Source organism: Elgaria multicarinata, chromosome 10 (assembly GCF_023053635.1).
Source record: "Elgaria multicarinata webbii isolate HBS135686 ecotype San Diego chromosome 10, rElgMul1.1.pri, whole genome shotgun sequence".
NCBI classification, from domain to species: domain Eukaryota; kingdom Metazoa; phylum Chordata; class Lepidosauria; order Squamata; family Anguidae; genus Elgaria; species Elgaria multicarinata.
In genome coordinates this window covers 68,179,637-68,202,929 of record NC_086180.1, presented here as the reverse complement: position 1 = coordinate 68,202,929, position 23,293 = coordinate 68,179,637, and positions in this window count along the sequence as shown.

Genomic DNA, 23,293 nt, shown 5'->3' with positions numbered 1-23,293 from the left:
TCTATCACCTCTTTGAGTCATATGATTTATATATGACCTCTATCCAAATGGCATGTCGTGTTGGGAAGCAGAATTCTATATAGATAGACAGACAGACAGACAGACAGACAGACAGACAGACAGACATGGTGTGTGTGCACACTGTTTTCCTTTGTTGCTGAAGCACAAACACTTATCATTTGTCCTATTTTAATTTAGGAAATGCAATTTAGAGAGTGCATTCAGACGACACCTTAAACAACAGCTTTAACTATGGTGGTTAAGCCAGAACTGGCTTAACCACCATGGTTAAAGCCATGGTTTAAGGTATCTTCTGAATGGGGCCAATGAGTTCATTTCACATAGGATATACATTGGAAGTGTCTTTTTAGGAACATGGTAGCCAGAGCATTGGTTCATCTAGCCCAGTGCTGTTGACACTGACAGGCAGTGGTTCTCCAGGATTTCAGGCAGGATTCTTTCCCTGTACCCTACCTGGAGATGCCGGGGATTGAACCTGAGACCTTCAGTGCACAAAATAGGTGCATTCCAAGCAAAGTCAAGCAAAGCATGTGATCTACTGCTGAGCTCCAGTTCCTCCCCATAGATCTTCGCACTGCTGTTGGTTTTATCTTACTTTGTTATTTTGGTTTCATTTTGTTTTAAACTTTATTCTGTTTTAATTGTAAGGTTTTATATTAAGTTTGTTGTGTTTTATGGTTTTAAGTTTTGTCTTGTGAACTGCCCGGAGAGTTTGCGCTAATGCTGGTGTGTGTGTGTGTGTATATAAATTTTATAAAACAAACAAATACATTAGTGGGAAGAGATGGACTAGGGCTAGATCTGCACCGAGCAGGATAAAACACTCTGAAAGCAGTTGGGAAACGGTATATCGAGTGTGTCATGGGCCCCAACAGTTGTCAATACCGTTATAAACCATTATAAAACAGTAGTGTAGATCCTGCCTCTGTTTAACATAATTTTTTTAAAAAAACATTTTTGGAGATCATTGTAGATACCTTTTATAGATTAGAAAATGGACAAAGTTAAGGCTTTTCTAGATGCTGTGGTCCCCTTAATGGTGCAATTGCTGCCAGTGTTTTGTTATGGGATGGTGTGTATTATGGGCAAACATTGACCCTGTTCAGATGACATGCTAAGCCATAGTTAGGTTGCTAACCCTTTTGCAGCAAATGGTTAGTAACTGTGTTTATGTAGCCACCATGGCTAGGAATGGTTCATGTGACATGCTAAGCCATAATGTTTAGCTCAAAATGCTTAACCACTGCAGCTTAGTGTGTTGTCTGAACAGGGTCATTGAATGGTACCTCCAATATCGCTGGAGGGCAAATCAAAATCTCCACCCTCTCTAAAATGCCTTGTCCAATTTATGTTGCTCCCCTGTCAGTTTTGTTATTGTTTGGGGGACCCCCCCCCCCAGAGGCACCATGCTAACCCTTGAACACACACCTCCTACAATAGATAAGGTATGGCTATCCCAGTGCCTGCAACAAGGCTAGATAAATCCTTAATCTAGCCTTGCCACCATTCATTTCATTGTGTGGGAAACAGGGATATCAATGAGTATGGCTAGAGCAAACAAAAGGGCTGAGAGAAAGAAGTGTTACTCAAAAGAAAATGCCCTTCTTCTGGAAGGGCTCCAAGTACTGCCCAACTATTCCTTGAATCGAGAGGTGAACAGACAAATTAGAAATGTCCCAGCTATTGACTACTTATGTACTATTAGGGAGCTACATTTTCCCCTGCAGTGCATTTTTCTGGTACGTTTTGCCTTCATATTCCTCATGTATGGTATGTTTTGCACAATTAGGATGAAGTGTTTTAGTTCAGCCATTTGGATGCATTTAACATGTATTATTTGCCCTGCATGCACCACCAACATGATGTATCTTGCTCTTGGCTCAGTGATATTGGAGTAAACCTATCTAGTTATAGTCAGGGAACACAGTGCAAAGGGTTAGATAGAGTGGTCTGTATACTGCCTTCCAGCCATACCTTTCTATGAGCAAATTGAAGACTGTTCTGCTTTGTTTTGGTTTTTACCTTTAGCCTTTTCAGTGTGGGATCTCCAAATATTCAAACGATAAGAACCATTCTTTTTCAGAATTTGCCAGACAGCATTAAACAAAACAGTAGTTGTCTGTCTGCATGTCATCACAGTTTGGGAAAAAGAACAAGCACACAGGACTGAAGAGTTTCACAGAGGCACTGGGAGATTTTGTGGATATAGGGACATGTTCTGATTTTGGAACACCAAGTCAAAGAAGAGCATATATCATTCTTCTCTTGAGCCTTATACACAACTTCATTTTGTTTTCAGTAGATGGAAGTAATATGATCCAACAGAAAGAGACAGCAAGTATTGAATCTGTTTTTTATTGTAGTGGATAGAAGTAATATAAAAACTGATTTTTACCTTGAGTCACACTGTGAATTCATTCTGCAGATTATCTAGGTGGCTTAGAAATCTCCGCACCTCATATTTCAGGCAGGAAACAGCACAAGAGCAAGGAAGTTATGAGGCCTATTTTAAAGGTGTTTACAACACTGTTATATCACATGGATTGTCTGGTGAGCGCATGCAGCATTGCGATAAGGCATTAGCTTTTTGGAAAACGCTGATGCTCTTTTTAGTGGGTTCCTCTTTCTGTCTTAAGCTCAGTATCGTAGCAGGAGTGAATAAATGTAGAAACTTTATGATTTTGCCCTATCTTTAAAAAACAGAAATGTTTCACTTGTATTCTCTCCTGATCCTACTAGGGTGTGCAACAGACTGTCAATCAAGAATGAGTGAATTTTTGCCAATGCTAACAGCTCACTTCTGGATATCATGTCGCTTATTGGGGATGCTTTGACATGGTTCATTGATGAATTGGGACCAGGTTGGGAAGGGCAGATTTCATCACATTTATTATTATTTTCATAGGTTGGCCCTGTCTGGTGGTCTGCTCAGTCCTGTGTACCAGTCTGCCTGGCCTCTGATTTTAACTACAGGATTGGTGCACATGCAGTGTGGCCTTGCTGCATTTTTTTTCTTCCTTCCATTCATTTGTATGATCCTCTCATTCCCCCACCACTTAATCTAAGTAACCTAGACCCAAACCATGTAGGGCTTTAAAGGTAATGACCAAAAATTTGTACTTCACCCGGAAACTAATTGGTAGCCAGTGAAGTGATTTTAAAGTTTTGTTCTGTGTTTGGTCTCAAAGGTAAAATTGACAAGATTTTCTACCTCTACCCCAGGTCAAAACCAAAGTAAAACAGATAAAGTCCTTAGCCCATGATGGATGCAGGTAAGCGTCCCTCCTCCCTGCTCCCTTACCTGGCGCCGGCACCACATGGATGGCGGCGCCAGCGCCAGATGAGTCCCCCTCCCCCCACTTACCTGCAGGCGAAGCTCTGGATTGAGGCGATCCTCTTCGCCTCGATCCGCAGCCCCCTGACTCTCTTCACCTCCGCCTTTTCCGGAGGAGAATTAGGCCGCCTCGCTCCTGCTTCTCTGAACTGAAGAGAAGCGGAGTACATTTCCTTTATTGAGAGTCCCCATCCATAGTCCTAAATTTTACATTTGTCAACGAAATTGAAATTGACAGGGTTCTCCACCAAATCAGAGATGAAACTGATGGCCTTTTTGTCAACTCTCTCTCTCTCTCTCTCTCTCTCGTCTTTCTTCTTTCTGGTTTGAAACAGCAGCAGGAGCTACTGGATGTTTTGGCAGCTAAATACTTAGTGGGGTTTTGTTTATTTGTGACATTTGTGTCCCACTTTTCCTCCAATGAACTTGGAGTGCCATCTGATCCCCACAACAAGCCTGTGAGTTCATAATTGACAAACTAAATTCATGTAGTGAGCTTGAAGACTAATTATACTTATGATCATGGCACAAAGTGAAGGTTCAATAAAAGCCCTGGGAGGTTTAAATTAGATTTCTTTTTCTAAATTCCCCCATAATAAAGGAAAGAACCCAAATTCCCTAAAACAAAGAAAAATATTTGGTTCAACAATAATCATGATCCAGGCAAAGTTATGCACTGTTTAAGTCCCTTTGCTTTCTATGGAAGTGTTAGACTTATGTTTAAAAATGGAAACAGATGGGATTTAAAATGCTTTAACTTTGGATGGATCATAAACAACACATCTCATTTGTCATTCTAAGCACAAGAAGAAATGTAGATTTGCTCCAATACTGAGAACATAAGAAGAGCCATGCTGGATCAGACCAAGGGTCCATTTAGTCCAGCACTCTGTTCACACAGGGGCCAACAAGCTATTGACCAGGGACCTACAAATTGGACATGAGTGCAACAGCACCCTCCTATCCATATTCCCCAGCATCTGGTGTATATAGGCTTACTGCTTCTGATACTGGAGGTAGCACATAGCCATCAGGACTAGAAGCCATTGATAGCCTTCTCCTCCAGGAATTTTTTCCAACCCTCCTCCAAATTGGTGGCTATCGCTACATCTTGTGCTATTGAATTCCATAGTTTATGCGCTGTGTGAAGAAGTATTTCCTTTTATCTGTCCTGAATCTTCCACCAATCAGCTTCATGGGATGACTCTGAGTTCTAGTATTATGGGAGAGTGAGAAAAATGTCTCCCTATCCACATTCTCCACACTGTGCATGACTTTGTACAACTCTATCACGTCTCCCCTTACCCTTTTTTCCGCCCCCCAAACTAAGCAGTCTCAGAAGCTCCAGGTCCTGGTCATTTTCGTTCCCCTTTTCTGCACTCCTAGTCACTTCGTGTCTATTTCTTTCATGTTCCATTGCAAGAAAGGAGAGAGAGAGAGAGATTTCTTCCATGCTTGAGTGGAGCTCTTTTAAAAGGGGGCAGTGATTTTAGCCAGTTTGCCCTACAGCCCTTTGCACCACTTTCTATGCTGGTCCAGATTTCAGTTTCAGTGTGGATGCAAGGAGAAGGCTGAACCTAAAAAGATCCAAGAACACTCTCTTCTTTGAGTGGGACATTGCTCAGAAAACCCAGAAACCAGTTCCATGCATATTTACTGCATAGTATGCCCAACTATCCCCAATGGAACATGCCCCCTCCCCACATCTATATCCTCCAGAAAAGAGCCTGTTCCAGTGCCTGCCAACTCTTTTGCAGAGATCCTAGGTGGAACAGATGAATCTATCATTCCAAAGTAGTGGTAGCTGTGATTCCATAAAAATCCACATGAATATTCTAGAATGGCTCTATGGTTTGCATTCTTCCTGCCTGACCATGCAGAAGGGAGTTCCATTGATTATTTTTGGGTTATAGGCAATATGTTTTCAAGGAATTATTTATGTTGTTGTTCTTAGTGTAGTACAATACGTTACATGCCACAGGCTGAAGATGGAAGTATAACAAAAGTCAGTTTCACTATATACATCCTGCTGCTTCCCTTCTGCTGCCCAACAGGCTCATAAATGTAGTGCAGGAGAGGGCAGCCACTTTTGATCTGGTGGCTGAATTATTCCCCTCGACCAAGCAAGAGGCAAGATGATGTCAGGGGGTGGGGCATTGCCACCCCAAAGCCCCTCGTCCTCCCAGGAACTCCATGCCTTTCCATGCACATGGGCTGGAAGTTGCGCTCCCCTGATGTAGTACATGCAATACTGCCCCCGCACCCAAGGAAGGCAGTGATCAGCCCCATCCAGCTAAGACAAAAAAAAGAAAAAAGAAAGAAAATGTTCAACAGGGTAGTTGGTGCACACCAGCTTTCCTCAAGCTTGTGCCCTCGAGATGGTTTGGACCAACTCCCAACATTCTTGACCACTGACCTTTCTGGCTAGGGCTGGTGGGAGTTGAAGTCCAAAATATCTGGAGGGCACCAGCTTGAGAAAGGTGGGTGCATACAGCAACACCTTGTTTTTAAAAGGCAGTGAAAGTGACAAGGCTTTCCCTTCATCTTGAAAGTTTCACAGGAGAGGCACCGGTCATCACAAACCAGCCTACCAGCAGCACCTTCCCCCCTAGCCAAGCAAGACAAAGCATCATTTCTTTTTGTTCAAAAGGGCAACAGCACTGGTCCACAGTGTGATATTTTAATTAAAAACAGCAATCTGCAGTCATATTTCAGAAAAAGTTCTTCTGGCACACATAGGCCGTAGCTAGATGGCCTATTGTCCTGGGGTCAGACCTGTTCATCTAAGTGCCACACAGGGCATCCAGCACTCAGGCAGGGATGATCCTGGGATAAACCTTATGTCTAGCTATGGCCATAGTCTTGTGCAATTTTTGTGCAAGATTTCCAGGGTGTTGTCAGCATTTTTAAAAAACACACACACAACAACACTCATACCAAGCATGTTTGCCAACATTAACATGGTCTTTACAAATTTCAGAAATGCAAACTAGAAGAATGGTAAAAAGGTGAATGCATCAGTGCCACCCTGTGACTAGGACAGGATACACTGGAACTTCAAAATCTGGAGGAATGGAAATCCAGAGATCCAACCAAGTCCTATTGCAGCCTGCAGCCTGAGTTGTGAAGTGTGTAAAAACAGGTGCTCTCCAACTGTGCCTAATACAAAATCTGCAGGATGCAACATGATGAGAAGCAGGTTGACTCCAACTGTCCTGTAACATATTTTGAAGTTGTGATGCAGATCACCTGGCCCTGGTTCACTTGATTAATGTGTAATGTGAAGTATGAAACTAACCTAGGCATTTCCTTGATATTGCAGGGTACAGATTATGAACTATCAACAACCAGGATTTGAAAAGACCCAGATGAGCACATTTTGGATGCTCCTTTTCATTAAAACATTTGGAAATTAATTTGAGTACATTAGGAAAACACATTCTACACTAGAGATCAGTGATCAGACGTCATGCTGTGATAATCTTTGCTTTGATTTTCTTTTTCTCCTTGTATATTGCTTTTGAGCAGAGAAGGATTTCTCTGAATGATTGGACCTTTTCAGAGGAATACACCATTGCAATTCTTCTCATGTGTAGAGAAGGACAACCAGAACTTATGAGGGAAGATAGTTTGGTTATAGAAGAATAAAAATGAGATACCCAGTGATGGACAAACCCAGAGTAGTTCTTTAAGAGCTCTTTAAGAGTATTTCACAGAAACTTTAACATTTACATCCTCCATTCCTGCTATGTTATCAGTCCCACTAATGTTTTTAAGCCAAGAATTGTAATGTTTCTTAATGTATGCAAAATGTTTATTGCTGCATATACAGTTCTTTGAATGCTCATAGCACTTCTTTTGGTATTGATATTTAGTCCAGAGAACACAAAATGTTAAGGGAGATATATATATATATATATATATATATATATATATATATATATATCACACACACACACACACACACACACACACACACACGGATAACTTTTAATATAAATGACTGAGTATATAAACTAAGCCAGAATGCATATCAATAATCTATGAGCAGTAAATAACGTTGATGACCCAGGTAGTATGACAACCCATCACTGCATCCAGGCACCAGTTCAGAATATGCACAGCCTCTCCTGATTCAGATGTCACAAGAAATAGAGTTGGGTGTCATCAGCATACCTATGACATCTTTTTTTTTTGCTTCTCTTGTTTTGCTTTAGTTGAGATGAAACCGCTTTTTTAAAAAAATATCATTTTTTTATTGTTTCATAAACATACACGACATAAAAGCATTGCATGAAGACATTACATCTAAGGAAAATGAACACACAAGGAAAGGAAAAGAGAAAAAGGGAAAAAAGAAAAGAAAAGGATAAAAAAGAAAAAGGGAAATACACAAACCGAGGTTAAGATATGTTTTTGGCTCTCTGCACAGCAGAGATGTGAATTATATTCTCTCCTTGTTTACTACATTTAACACAATAATCAAATTCATTTCATTCTTCTATCTTAACTATATCTCATACATTGAATCCACAGACAAATACATTATTTTCTCTGTTTCTTGCAAAAATTCTATCAGAGGTTTCCATTCAGATATAAATGCGACTGTTGATTTCTCTCATTATCGCAGTCAGTTTTGCCATTGCTACTAAGTCTCATATCTTCAGTATGTATTCTTCCGTTGTTGGTGTTATTTCATCTTCCACTTCTGTGCATACAATAATCTCACTGCCGTTGTCAAATACAAGAACAATGAAACCACTTTTTGTCTTATTGTTTATTCCTTAAGTGAAAGCCATGCAGTTGCCACTACCTTTTCTTATTCAGCAAGTCCACCCATTGCCTTCAACATGTCTCCCTCTTCAACCACCTGGTTCCACTGCCTTTCCTTGACCATAGTATTCTGCAGCTGTCATCTCCATCTCCTCCTGGGATTCCACAATCTCAGTATATGAAGTGAGGTGGGGAGGAGAGGACAGGAGATACTGGCCTCATCTACACCAAGCAGGATATTCCACTATGAAAGCAGTATATAAAAGGCAGGAGCCACACGACTGCTTTAGAACAGTATTGAAGTGCACTGCAGGATTTACACAACTGCTTTAAAGTGGTACTGAAGTGCACTGACAACTGTTGGGGCCCATGACACATGTACACCAAGCAGAATATAGCACTATGAAAGTGGTATGAAAGCAGTATATGGTATGTGTCAATAGGCCCCAACAGTTGTCAGTGCAATTCAATACCACTATAAAGCAGCAGTGTGGCTCCTGCCTTTTATATACCACTTTCATAATGGAATATCCTGCTTGGTGTAGATGAGCCCAGATTCTCATCCACAGCACACACCTAGTGTTTAAAATTCTATTTCTATTGCTTGAGCTGCTCAGGATCTATTTGAAATAGGGATCTTCAAGGAGTTTGTTTGGTCCACATTTTTAAGTGCATCGACCAGATTCATATGTGAATTGCAATGAAGCAATACCTCATTTTTTGGTCCTTAAATTTTGTGCTACAGTGATTGGCTCAAAAAATGTACCAGAATTCATATTTGAAGTTAAAATGAATACAAAATTCATATTGTAGGATAAAATACATATAAAAATACATTATTAGAGTAAAATGCCTACAAAAATGGATTTGTATGAAAAATGCATTAAAAAGAATGCACTTTTTGTGTGGGTTTTTAAAAATGCAGATTGATGTGGAAACAGGATGTAATGGATTTATGAATAAACACATGCAAAACAAGCAAACTGAAAACAGTGATCTGTACATCCCCAATTAGAACATGGATTTGCAGGTGGCTTATGATGGCGAACTCCAATATATTATATGTAAGTATAATTTATTTATTGATTTATTTATGTAGAATATTTTTTATCCTGCACCTCAGCCAAAAAGGCTTTTGGAGCAGCTTACAATGTATCAATAAAGAAGACAGTCCCTACCCTCAGGCTTACATTCTAAAAAAGACATGACACACAAGGAAAAGGGGATGTGGAGGAAAGAGAGAGAAAATAAAAAGAAATTAAGGAGACTGTTCAGGCTGGTGGGAAGGCCCTGCTCCATCCTCTCATCTCCCAATGGAGGGGTGGGTCAACAGCTCCTTCTTCTTCCCCACAGGGTGAAGATGACAGTTAGCCCTGTGGGTTGGGGGGTCCAACTGAAGCAGGCTCCGATTGTCTCTGCCTGCTCCAGTCTCCAAATAATAAAACTCCATCTATCAAAAGACCAAGAGTCCTTTGAGACAGGTTTCAAGTAGCAACAACTCTGAGGAAGAGTCAGAACCAGTTCCCAGACCTTCACAAGTGGAGTCCTCCACCTGGGATTCTGCACTGTGTCCTCTCGATTTCCATGAGGTGCAGTTTCTGCCTGACTCCCAAGAGTGGACCTCTGGAGAGCATTCCTCAACCAGCTGCTCAATCAACAGACCCTCAACATCCAGAAGAAGCCAGCAACTACAAGAAAGAACAGTGGCCCTTTAAGAAACCCAGATATAGCACTTGTGGAAGAGGAGGAGCTCCTAGAAGGACTCTCCTGGTTGGACTATAAAAACCTGCCCCTTGATCCAACGTAGTGCTTCATCCAACTTGTTAGTACTACATGACTGCTGTCTCTGGTCCTGAACTCACTCCAAGTCCTAGCTTGGTGCTGGTTGTGGTGCTAAAACCAGTTACCTGTTCCACTATGTGCCTCCTCACCTGAGCTGTCATCCAGAGTAGATGATGGAATACCAAATGGAACAAGACAGGGTTTCCACATAGTCTTCAGCAAGATTGCTTCATTGTCCCTTCAAATCCTATTGTGGGGAAATCCCCAGTGAATGCGGACATTCACACATTTCAGGCATTGTGTGTAACACAGTTACAGTAAGTGGCAAGTAAGACAAATCGGCATTTACTAGTTTTGTAGGAGTGCATTTGTTTTTATTCACCCTTGGTGGATGAGAACTTCTATGGATAAGGTATGAGTAAGAAAGCAGTTTATGCATTAAGGAAAAAATGCTTCCCCTTGTTCATGTTCAGTTTCTGTAAAATAGAGCGGGGAAAAGAACTATCTTCCCTGAAGTGGAGAGAGAGAACATGGAGGGATCAGCATTATTACCTTGTGTTTGTTTCTGTGATCAAAGGGTTTGTGTGCAGCTGTTTGCTTTCTTTACATCCTAAGCTTTAAATTTGGGCTCCAAAAAGGGGGGAAAAAGAACCCTGACAGTAATGGCAAATCATTAATGGCATTCATTAAAGCCAACATCTGACTTTTCAATGGGTCATTCTGAAATTCTACTATGAAACTAAAATGCATTTAAAATAGCCTTCGGGCAATTTGTAAAAAAACACTTCCAAAGCAAACCCCCCCCTCCTACCCTGCCCCTCCTATGGCACATAGAAGGCCATGTAATTTGTTCCATTAGTTCCTTTAATACTTTTGGGAATATCAGTTTAAAAACAAATCTAAGGGTTCCTTTGATCTTCAGATATCAGCTGGAGGGTACTCCAAAAGTAGAACACCATAGGAAGTAAGTGTCCAATGAAAAATCCTCAATTATTGTAAGAGCTAACCTTCGTTATGCTTTTACAGTCACATCCCCCCATCTCTCCCTCCCTCCCTCCTCTCTCTGTTGGAAACCTCAGTGTCCATAATACAGAGGTGCTTTAAGCAATTATTTATGATGGGATTACCTCATAGTCATTTTCAGCCCAGTATATTGAGCAAAGTTGTTTTCTAATCCAATTGAAGTATGCGTGTGTATGTGTGAGTGTGTTTTACCTTCCCCACTCGTCTGCTTTAATTGATGAAATATTCTCTCATGAGAGATATTGCTGTTCCTTGATTGCAATCTTCACTGCTTGCATAACTATGGAGTAGGGATGCAAAAACAAAACTAACACCATATTCTTGGATGCAGTGTGTCATAGTGTTTCCGAAGCTCTGTGTATTTCATGGTCACACCACGCAAGTGCACTTTGATGTTGAACATGGAATTTGGCTTTTTGAAAATGCTTCCTTTCAATTGTTGTTGTTTATTCGTTCAGTCGTTTCCGACTCTTCGTGACTTCATGGACCAGCCCACGCCAGAGCTTTCTGTCGGCTGTCGCCACCCCCAGCTTCCCCAAGGTCAAGTCTGTCACCTCCAGAATATCATCCATCCATCTTGCCCTTGGTCGGCCCCTCTTCCTTTTGCCTTCCACTTTCCCTAGCATCAGCCTCTTCTCCAGGGTATCCTGTCTTCTCCTTATGTGGCCAAAGTACTTCAGTTTTGCCTTTAATACCATTCCCTCAAGTGAGCAGTCTGGCTTTATTTCCTGGAGTATGGACTGAGGACATTTTCATTGTTAAAACTACAATGAAAGTCTTGAAAGTGTCATGGTTGCACTTGGTTAAATCTCAGCAAGCCGGGCATGTATGTGTGCATACAAACAGATGTGGAAATGCAATTTAATTGTGGATACATACTATAGGTAACAGCAGTCCTCTTTCCAGGGACTTTTTTTTCAAGTGCAAAGCATTCAGTGCCTTAGGTAGGCCTCAACAATTTAGAAGAGAAATGTATTATAAGCTTTATGTTCTGGAAGGGAAGCTTATGCCATAAAAATGCATTACTCTTTAAAATGCCACAATAGCATTTCTTGTTTGGCGGAAACAGACTAACATGGGCACATCTCTGGATATTGTTTATTAGTTACTGATGGGGAAACAGGTTTGGAGGCTGTCTTCATGGGTGATCTGCCTTTTGCCATCATCTGGGGCACATGATGTCATGGCTGGTCCAGGATCATGTCGGAGTTTAACTTAAGGAAAACTGTAGTATTGCTGTTTTACTTTCACTACATTTTTTTTTAAAAAAAAATCAAGCTCCCATGTGGTTCAGCAGCTGTGCGCCATAGTCTTCCACATTACAGTCAGCATGATGGACATTCCCTGGAGTCTTTCACCTGGCTGTTACCTTGGTTACCTCAGTCAAGGGGTGGTTCCCTCCTTTTGTTTCCCCCTATGGGATTTTTTACCACCAATTTGTGGTGGGTTACAGCAGATGGCTGAGCTATCTGTACTTATTTCCCCTTGCCTATGCCTATACCTTTCACTGGTGCTTCGCCTACTCACTACCACGGTATTAATCTTTTCCTCTATTCTCTAGTTCTCCAAATTAGTGAACTCATTTCAGCGTTTCTAAACAATTGAAACCCATTACTTCAATTTAGCGTTGAATTGATATTGCACAGGATAGGAATTGCACTAAATCATAGTTCCGTAGTGCAGTCTTACTTATTTCAATTGTGTGTGTGTGCAGGAGAAAATGTCAGTGATCATAGTATGTTACCTTTCCCTGACTGATGGGGGTTGGAGATGGTATAAGGATGGAAGTGGCTGAGCATGCCAGGATAAAGAAGGTGGAACTGTGATATATATAAAAAGAAAATAAAGAAAGAACATCTTCCTCTCTTTGATGAGCTTAAACCTTAGCTTTCCCCTTCTGTGAAAGCAGATTAAGTTATATACGATTTTCAACAACAACACAACACACACCCACACACTCAGACAAAGAAATTTCACCTTTTCAATGTGCCTGGTAGTTCTGCTGAAAGTCCAATTTCACACTCATTTACACTAAAAAATTTACTCCAGACTGAAGTTGGTGTTCTTTATATTGCTTTCCCAGACTGCTGTCATGCAATCAAGTTCTCCATTCTTCTCTCCCGTTGTGTCTGGCCAGAGACAAAAATCAAAGCAGTCACACAGTACGGGCAAACGACGAGGAAGGGAAATCTAACATGGAAAAAAGTACCTTGAATTCCAGTGGGGAGATAAAAAAAAAGATTTCTCTTAAAGGTTAAACATTCCCTAAACTGCAGGGTTACAGGTTTTATTGAAACAATGCCTCTATATCTTTCTATAGTGCATCATCAATCCACAGCCAAATGCCATTGACACAGTCCATTTTTTTTATCTGCACCAAACAGGTTTGGATACCAGTTACCTCTGAGGCCACTGTCCTGGAAATTATAAAGGTATGTTCTGATGCTGATTAAGAGAGAACATAGCAAAGTGATGGATCTAGTCTAGAAACTTGAATTTACAGCTCTTACATACAAACAGAGAAAGAATGAGAAATTTGTATTTCTAGTTCTCTTTTCACAGGGGTTGGGAGACAGCAACTAGGAACTGTTGCATTGGCAGAAGCTCTTCTGTTCTCTTTTCCCACTGAGCTCTGCAAATAACTACAAACAACCAGATGATCATTGTCAAGGAGGATCACAAAACTGCAATCTTTGTGAAATGATTTCCTTAATTTTACACACAGTCTTGGCAATCTGGAGCTACCTGAACTGAAATGACTTTGCAATGGCATGCTTTTCAGCACAAGCACATCGTGTGGGATGTTACGGAATGGCTGTGGGTGAAGAAGACAGATGTTAGTTCTGAAGTGTGGCGGACGTCGTTTCAATGCACATTTATTGGCACTCTGAGAATGCCAGTACACCAACATAATGGGATTTTCTGTTCAGCAGTTACTGTAACTGCATAATCACTTCAATGTATACAGAAGTTGTAAGTGTGCACATGCTATTAATCAGACCCCAAGTGAAATAGCTGGGGGGTTGCAGTCCTATAATGCTTGTTTATCAGGTATGTAAGTGAACGTGACTGGTTGTAAATGAAACGTGTGCAGCTGCTGCTCCCCCAGTAGCATGGACACCATCACGCACTTGAATCAATGCTTCTTCACACGCTGCCCAGCCTCGACAGAGTTCTGCATTTCATGGATCATTACAGCCTGCTGGTGTAACACAATAAGTAGAGATCAGCTACAAATTTAGAATCATCAAATCATAGAGTTGGAAGGGGCCTATAAGGCCATTGAGTCCAACCCCCTGTTCAATGCAGGAAAGCTTCCCTGACAAATGGCTGTCCAGCTGCCTCTTGAATGCCTCTAGTATGGGAGAGCACATGAGTTCCCTAAGGAATTGGTTTCTTTGTCGTACTGCTCTAACAGTCAGGAACTTTTTCCTGAGGTCCAGCCAGAACCTTGCTTCCAGTAACTTGAGCCCAGTATTCCGTGTCCTGCACTCTGAGATGATCGAGAAGAGATCCTGGCCCTCCTCTGGCCCCTTTCAAGTATTTGAAGAGTGCTATCATGTCTCCCCTCAATCTTTTCTTATCCACTCCCAGTTCTTTCAGCCTCTCCTCATAGGGTTTTGTTTCCAGACCCCTGATCATCCTCATCGCCCTCCTCTGAACCCCCTCCAGCTTGTCGGCATCCTTCTTGAAGTGCGGTGCCCAGAACTGGATGCGGTTCGAATCTTGCCTCTGCTATGAATTCACTAGGTTGCCTTAGGCAAGTCACACTCTCTTAATCCCACCCCACCCCATATGAAAATATGGAGAAAACAACACTGGCTTACCTTAGAGGGTTGTTACATGGGTTACATAAAGATCATATATATGAAACCTTAGGGCACTTTAAAGTATGGAGGTTGAATTTCAGGCTTGCTTACCGGTCAAAGCCAGCCCTCCTATAATGGCCATCGATGGTTTCCAGATGGCCATATCCCTTAGTCTCACCAATTTTCTCCAGAGTGCCAGTTTATTTGGTGGTTTCCAGGCTTTTCTGTGTCCCCTCCCCGTTCTAAAAAGGTAGAATACTAAGGCAGTAAGTTACTGGCAATAAGAGCTGGTTTTTATTCCTTTCTGGCTTACTCCTTTTGCTTTGGGCCCCAGCTACCACTGGAATACAGCCTGAAAGCTTCTCTGAAATTGAATTTAGCTCTCAGTCTGAAAGAGATTCAACAGCACCTCTGCTCTAAAGCACCATCTAAACATTACAGGTTGTTTTTAGTAGACTGATGAACTGAATGACCAGGAAGCCATGCAGAGGAGGGGCTCTTTCTTCTCCAGGTAACAACTCATATACATCACTGATGAGGGCTGTGGCACTGCAAAACTCTAATATGAAGAAGGGTAATAATTGAAATGTGCTTGCCCACCAAAATGCACACATTAAAATTGATAGCAAAGATGAATGCTTCAACACACAGCAGTGTGTGTGCTTGTCCTGAATAGATGCTTGTTGGGTGTAGATACTAAATGGAAGATCACACAAGGACACAGGGGTGATGAGTAGTGGCTGTTGCCCCGGCTGAATGAAACTGTGGGAGAGCTATGGCTTCTGCCCATCCAAGGGTCCTCTAGCCCAGAGCACATCGTGTTCTGGAACTTTCCTTCCCATGTTAGCAGAGGGTGGCAACTGGTCCTGTAATCAAACACTGCCCTTGATTGCCAGCCCTTGTTAGCTAAGCAGTTACAGACAAGATGGAGGTTGAGAGAGACAAGTTGGGAGTGAGTGGGAGGGGGAAATGAATGCTAGCTGGTAATCTTTGGCAACACTACCAAGCCAAACACAGGCCACAGCTAGACCTAAGGTTTTTCCTGGGATAATCCAGGGTTCGCCCCTGCCTGAGCACTGGATCTCCTGTGTGTAACCTAGATGAACAGGTTTGACCCCTGGACGATCCAGGGATAAACCTTAGGTCTAGCTATGGTCACATATAGTGTGCCAGATGCTTCGTATCACCCCTATCTAAGCTCTAGGGAGTTTTTCAGGGCCCTAGAGAGTGGCCATAGCTGGCTGGTAGCTGCACAATGTCTTGCAGCTCTCACCGAAGGGCTTGAGATGTCTTTTGGAGAACAAAATACTTCGGAAGTATGAATTAAAGTCTGTCCAATTGTCATGAGAATCTTTCTCCTTGAATCTTTTCCCAGTCCTCATTTCTTGCCTATATATCTGAAGTAGACAATTTCATGTTTTATGGCTAATATCTTTCCCCCACCTTAATAGAGCCCTGCACTACAAAGCAACACGTTGAACATTTCATTATTCTGGAACTTGAATTTGTGCCCATTCCATCAATTCAGGTGCTGGTTACTCAGGCTGTTAATGAGGGAGAAGTGCAATGACCATTCAGTCAAATCGCGGAATATAGAAAAGGTCAAGGCAGTGCAGTCCATTATTCTATTTCACAGAACATTGTGAATTGGGCAACATGTTACTCGTTTTCTGATACTTCGTTTTCATGACACAGTTATTACAAGGACATAATATAGTTTTAAATTAATCCACACTCAAAACAAAGGCTCCAATTAAAATTCTAAATGGCACAACTTCAGCCCCTCCGTTAGGCAATTATTAGAATGAGAATGGGGATTTGATCTTGCACTGTATAAAGCTGGAGGCTTAGTGTGCGTTCCCAGTTTTTACAGGATAATACATCTTTCCTTCTGGCAGCCTGAATTAAACTTCTTCACTCTTAATGATTGCCTTATTAATGCCAGCATTACTGCATCTTTCTTCACTAACTTTTCCTCACTTGTACTGCTTTGTCGGTGTACATATTGACTTACATTGTTTAGGGAGTTTATAAACAAAATGGATTGTTGATAAGATGATGGTCTGAATTCATGGCTTACGTCTCTTCTGGATTTCTTGTTAGCTTCAGTTAGGCACAATCATCCCATGTGATGAGTTGCACAAGCTTCGATATGGTAAGTCTCTGAGTATCTGTCTAACATTTTGGACTTCCTGCTCTAGACATACTTCTAAGGGAAAACGGGCCATTCTTTACATCCAGGAAGGTCCCTCTTACTAACTGATCAGAAGAGCAACCCCACTTTTTTCTTCTTTTCTTCTTTTTATCTCTCCTTTGCTCTCACAAATTCAGCTGATAAGGACAAGTAAATCTTTGTACTGCTAATGGTCCACAAGATATTTGGTGCTTTGTCTCTGCTTTTCCTAATATTCCACCCCATCACCAACTTCCCCCCCCTCCCGCCACAAGGCCCTTGACTTAGGAGATTTCTCTTTCTCTTTTAAGCCTCTCCATCTATTTTCTTCCTAAACCTCTGAATTTGTCCTGCTTCCTCCACTTCCAAATGCCCTCACAATTAAAACAAATCAAACTCTTGGCTTCTTCCCCATTCAAATAATTCTAGGCTGAAACTTCTTTCCTCACCTACTTTCTAACCTCATTACACACACACACACACACACACACACACACTTTTCTCTCATGCTCAAATATGTTGGGCTTGCATCTTTGCTCCCCACTTTTCAAGGGCTAATTTTCATTTAAATGCCAGCTGCTGTCCCCCTCCCCCAGTATGTGAATTAAAACTGTTCTCTTTCATTTAATTTTTTTTAAAATCAGCATTTGGAACATGACAAAATTCTCCTCAGCATTTGGACAGATGCTAAACATTAACTGATCCCCACATGATTATATGAACACAGTGTTAACTTACGACAAAGGCAGAATCTACACTACTGCTTTAAAATGGTTTATAACAATAGTGAAAACTGTTGGGACCCAGGACACACTCCCTATACAGTTTTCAAACCGTTTTCAAAGTGTTATATCCTGCTTGGCGTAGTTTTGGCCTTCTCTGAAGCCACATATTCTGCAAATAGGCAGAAAGAGGGAGTAATTTGTTACTGGTTAAACATTATCTCCACCATCTTTGTTTCTTTGTTTATTAAATCCAGACTTTTCTATGTTGTAGAGTCTGGAGTTTGTGTTCTTGTTTCTAGTCATACAGTGATATGCCAACACTCTTGTGCTCAATAATGATGGAGTACCATTAGTTGTGTCCCATAGAAGGGTGAGGAGAGTGGTAACTTGTCTTTTTAAGGACTTAGCTAGACCTAAGGTTTATCCCAGGATAGTCCCGGGGTTGTCCCTGCCTGCTCCCGGGATATCCTGTGTGTCATTTGCATGAACAGGGATGACCCCAGGATGATCCTGAGATAAACCTTAGGTCTAGCTACGGCCTAAGAGTGGTTCCCCTGAATTGTAATGTCCATGTGGAAGAGAACCAGTTGTGCAGTTGTAGCTTTATTTCTTTATTTTCCTCTGTACTTCCTATTGCTGAATGCACAAGTCACTGCTTAGTTTTAAATGTGGGAACTGCAATGGCAACATCGAACAACAGCCCCACTAGGCACATAATTCTCTCTTCTTTCAATTCTGGCTAATGGTAATTAAAGGGTTAAGTATAAAAACAATGTTTTAGATCAGGCACAGTTGTGAGAGGTTTTTAGCTTGTACCAGACAAGAGATCAGAATCTGGACACATTACTGGACACATTACTACTGGGTAAACTATGGAAATGTTGAAATAGGATTTCTTGGTATCTTTCCTGCATTCTTTCTTTGCTTTTTGCAAATGTGAGCAGCACAGATCTTGATTTTTTTAAGATGTAGAGTGATGTACTCACCATGCTAGGATGCTTTGTGCACTTTGGGATTCCATGGGATTAGCTTGTTTGCATCTGGGACTCTGATGCAACATAAATACTTAGCTGAAGACTTGTCAAATGTATGGAGTCAGAATGGTTAGAAGAATATAAAAGCCACCCTGTTGGAAGGCAGGCTAGAGCTGAGCATAAATGGCCTCTCAAAATTAACCACCATATTTGTGGGCTGAAAAATTGGGGGACAATTTTATCCAAGACCCTCGGCGGAGGGAGGAATCTTGAGGGGTGGGACCCACCATTAGCAGTGGTAGTAGCACAGCCTCTTTCTTACTTGCTTTTGGGGAGGGGGGGCTGCTGCTGCTGCTGCTGCAAGTGACAACTTTCTGGGTGCAGCCTGATGACCACTTTGCATTCTCAAAAATGGCACAGAGCTAGAGTCATTCCAAGGAGTGTACATTTGAGAATTGTGTGTGACAGACACACACACACACAAACGCACACACAGAGAGTGAAGAACACTCACAATGGTCTTCTTCGTTTGAGGGAGGAGGAAAAGACAAATCTCAGAATTCTTCTCAGAAAAATACCTTACAAGAAATGTTGGTTCAACACCAGATCACACCAAGGACCCACTTAGTCCAGCTTTCTGTTTCAACATCCCCTGGCCAGACACATCTAGGAAGGTCAATAATTCCCTAAACTTTTATCGTGTTCCATTTTAGTCATATTTTAAACTAAATTAAAAGGGACCACTTCTTAAAACACTCTTTGTAAGAAAGATGCTTCACTCCTGATCATTTTTGTTGACCCTACTGTATGTTTTCTAGTGCTGTTACATCATTTTTTTCTTTTTCATTTTTGAGACAGGGTGATCAGTATTGTACACAGGTTGTAATCCTAAGAGACATATAATGGAATATGTCCCACTGAATAGACTTGCATAGGACAGAATTCCAAATATGACTGCACCATACATTCATACTGTGATAATTATGATAAATGCTGTTTTATTTTCATCCCTTTCCTAATCATTTCTAATAATCTACTGTAGCAGCACAAAGAGTAGATTTTTCAGTGAGCTACCCATGACATCTCACCCCATGGGAGTGAAGTTCTGTTGCTCGCATTACCAGCCTGCTGTCACCACTTGAGGAATTCCCTTGTTTTACCCTCAACTATCAAAAGGTAACTTGGGTTATTGTTGTGAAAGCTGTTAACCTTGAGAATAACAAAGTGGGAATAGAATTTGTCCAAGCCACACTGGGTAAGCATCAATGTATTTTGCTCCTTTTAAATAATAGTAACAACTTTATCATTGATTAAATAGTCAACTGTTGACTATTGTGTCATTTGTCGAGCATTTTATACACAACAGTTGGTGATTTCCTAGAAATAACCAACTCAAATAATCAATGATGTGCAGAGTTGACTATTTGCACAACCGTTGATTATTGTGCTGTGTGTTGGCTCTGACAATATTTCACATGCCTGCACAGTTGTGAGGCAAGAGCAGCAGATACCCCTGCTGCTCTTGCCCAGCGGGGCTCTATAGGCATGTGTCTACCATCCTGGGAATTGGCAGCTCCCCATACGCTTCCTGGGATGTGCACATGCCATCCCTGGGTGGGGCACCATGATCAACAGTGCGCCATGTGTTCTCTAGGACATGCATATCCTTTTATTTCCCTGCCCTGCGATCTATTTGCTTGAGCAGATATCCAAATGGATGATGGAGTGGGGAGAAGGATGTCTCCTGCGGATTGATGTATAATGTCAAACTATGGGAGATATCCTTTCACTGAAATTGGGGCAGGGTGAGCAAGCATCTCCTCCCAGAGATGCTTGGTGCCCTGCCCTTGTTCACCACAAAGTAGTGGCAAATGGGGATGGGGGATGCTAGGAACTCCAGCCACTCTCAAGTGGCAGTCGATCCTAGCACCCCCGTCCCCATTCACCACCAGTTTTCCATGGAGGAAAACCTAAGAGAGCTGCCAAAGAGGGGGAAGGCAGCATCTTCTTCCATGGTGTCCCACTTTCCATATCGGGACACCACAGAGAAAGACACAGGAGAGCCACCAGAGAGCTGTTTTCACCGCCACCAAGTTGCTTTTGCCGTCACCCGCTCCTTCAGCACAAAGAATGTTCTTTGTGCTGAAGGGGCAGGCAGCAGTGGAAGCAGCTCTCCAGCAGCCCTCCTGTGTCTTTCTCCACAGCGTCCCAATATGGAGAGTGAGAACAAACACCACCATTCAGTAGGGAGGGTGGAGAGGGGGGGGGGGGAGAGCAATACTCAACCATGTGTTAATAGTCAACTCCACGGCTGACTATATTTCCCCGCAAATAGTCATCCATAGAGTTGACTATTAACACAGGGTTGACTATTGTGTCGTCTGAATGCGGCCAAAGTAAAACTCCATTTCAGTTTGCTTAGTGGTTCAGGAAATGCAAATTAAAATGCAAAGTGAACAAATTTCTTCTGTACCCCAATTCAGACCCCATATATTATGTATGTGAAGTTAGGATTGATATTATTTTTCATCAGAGTAAGTATGCATCACTGTACACTTACTTATATAGGTTCTTATTTGCCTTTCTTTCTTTTCTCTTTTGATCTTTTTCATTCATTTTGGAAGGATCTTTATGATGGAGAGAACTCCTTAAGTGGCAACAGGAATACATACGGGTAAAACTTGATCAATAGGTGTCAGCTCTGAACCCTTTTGATTTATTAGTGGTGTAGCTCCAGAATCCATCTCATCCATAGGATTGCATAATGTCCTCAGGAATAATTGCTTCTGCCCTCAAAATATGAGACCAGCTTAAATTGTTACATATTTTTAAAAGCTTCAAAAGTGAACACCGAAGACAAAATTCCATCTTGGTCCCTGTCAAAATACACAGGGTCTAGGAACTTTAAAGAAGAAATGCACACAATCTATCATGAGTTTTGCCATTGTTATATTGAAGAAGCCTCAAAGCACAGGGGATCATGAGATACTTGTGAGCACTGCCAACTGTGCCTTACAGGCAAATCCAGATTATAAAACTGTAAAATCAGAAGAACCTTTTGTATTGGAAGTTTGGCAGACAACATAGCACAGAGACATCCGCTGACATTTTTGACTTGAGCATTTCCCCCCCCCCCATAAAAAGGGCATGGTGAGGCCTTAGGGGATTTAGTAACCCTGAGTTACTAGTGGAGCTGAAGCTAATGAACATCTATTCCCAGAAAATATATATGAATTTAAGAGAAACCCTTTATTTCAATACCCGGAGGCATTTGTCTATAGAGTTTTACATTTTTCAACCAACTCTTCCATTTTCCCTGTCTGACCTTACAGAATTGCTATTGTGTTGTTGTTGTTGTTGTTTAGAGGATAGTTTTATATTGCACATTTTTAAAAAAGCCCTATTTATTCGTTACGAGTTATGAGTACTGGGCTGGTGCCCTAAGCATTTTGGAAGTGTAGGTCAGAGGGGGTGACTTAAAAAAAAAAAGATTATTAACTAAATTAATCTTGAGTTTTCAAGGGGAAAGTCTGCAAAAGCAGTAGTTCTAAAATGGAGTTGCCTGACATTCGTCTATATTATCTGCTGTCTGTTTCTTACCTACCTCTGCTACAAATAAAGAAGGCCAATGGATTTTGATGTATCTGTGCTTCTGAACAGGATTGGGATACCAGGATATTTTTGTCATTATGTCTTTACAAATGAGCCCTTTGTGTTGGTGATAAATCTGTGCAGTATTAGTTTTTGTATCATGGAACGCAGCTCAATACTTTATGTGGTGAACACATAGGTGAAAGAAAGCTTATGGCACTGCAGAATGCATTGTCAACTAAAATCAACACTATCAGGTATTCACGTGCTCTAATGAATACCTGGTTCAACTCACAAACAAGCTGCAAAGTGGCCACTTTAAATCCAAACAGTGTAGACTGATCCATGTGCATGACCGTTCTTGTGCTGCTAGGTATCACAGTTTAACCACCCCTGACTTGGCAAACTCTGCACTTTAGCCTCTGCAAATTTTCTTTTTTTGATTGCAGATGGCCTAGCTGACTGCAGAGGGAACATACACTAAACTACAGATTGGGAATGTAGATCAGGACTGTAGCACTGGGGGAGGCAGGTTAACCTTTAACCCGAGCACCATTTTTCTGATGGAAATGGTCGCAGGCCAACTTGCGGTTTGGCCCATTAGAGAAAATATATATGCTAGTAGCTTTTAGATTGCAAGCCAGTGGGCAGAGACTGACTGTTTTTATTTACATCATTTGAGCTGGTCTAAGAGCCTTTTTGGCTGAAGACTGGGGAATAAATAGTTCACTGGGAAAACTCCACTGGCTATTTGCATTATATAGGGTGATCTAATCACAGGTCTCTGTTGTCTCATCAACGTAGGCCCTAAGAGTACATACTTATTTGTTCAAGCATTTCAAATTATTGGGATTCCTGCTTGCACAGAGTAATGCAGACATGCAACGTTGTGATTTTAGGACATTCAGACAATATAGGTTATACTTGTAAACTATTTTGGAAGACAACCTAAGTCAGTGATAGCAGAAAATTAGTTTCTGAAACTCAAGCTAGGCTACTCTGCTACCATGTAGGATCGTATTATACATCACTTCTCCTGTCTGGACTTGAGCACTAATGATAACTCCATTTATTTATTTGAAGCTTTC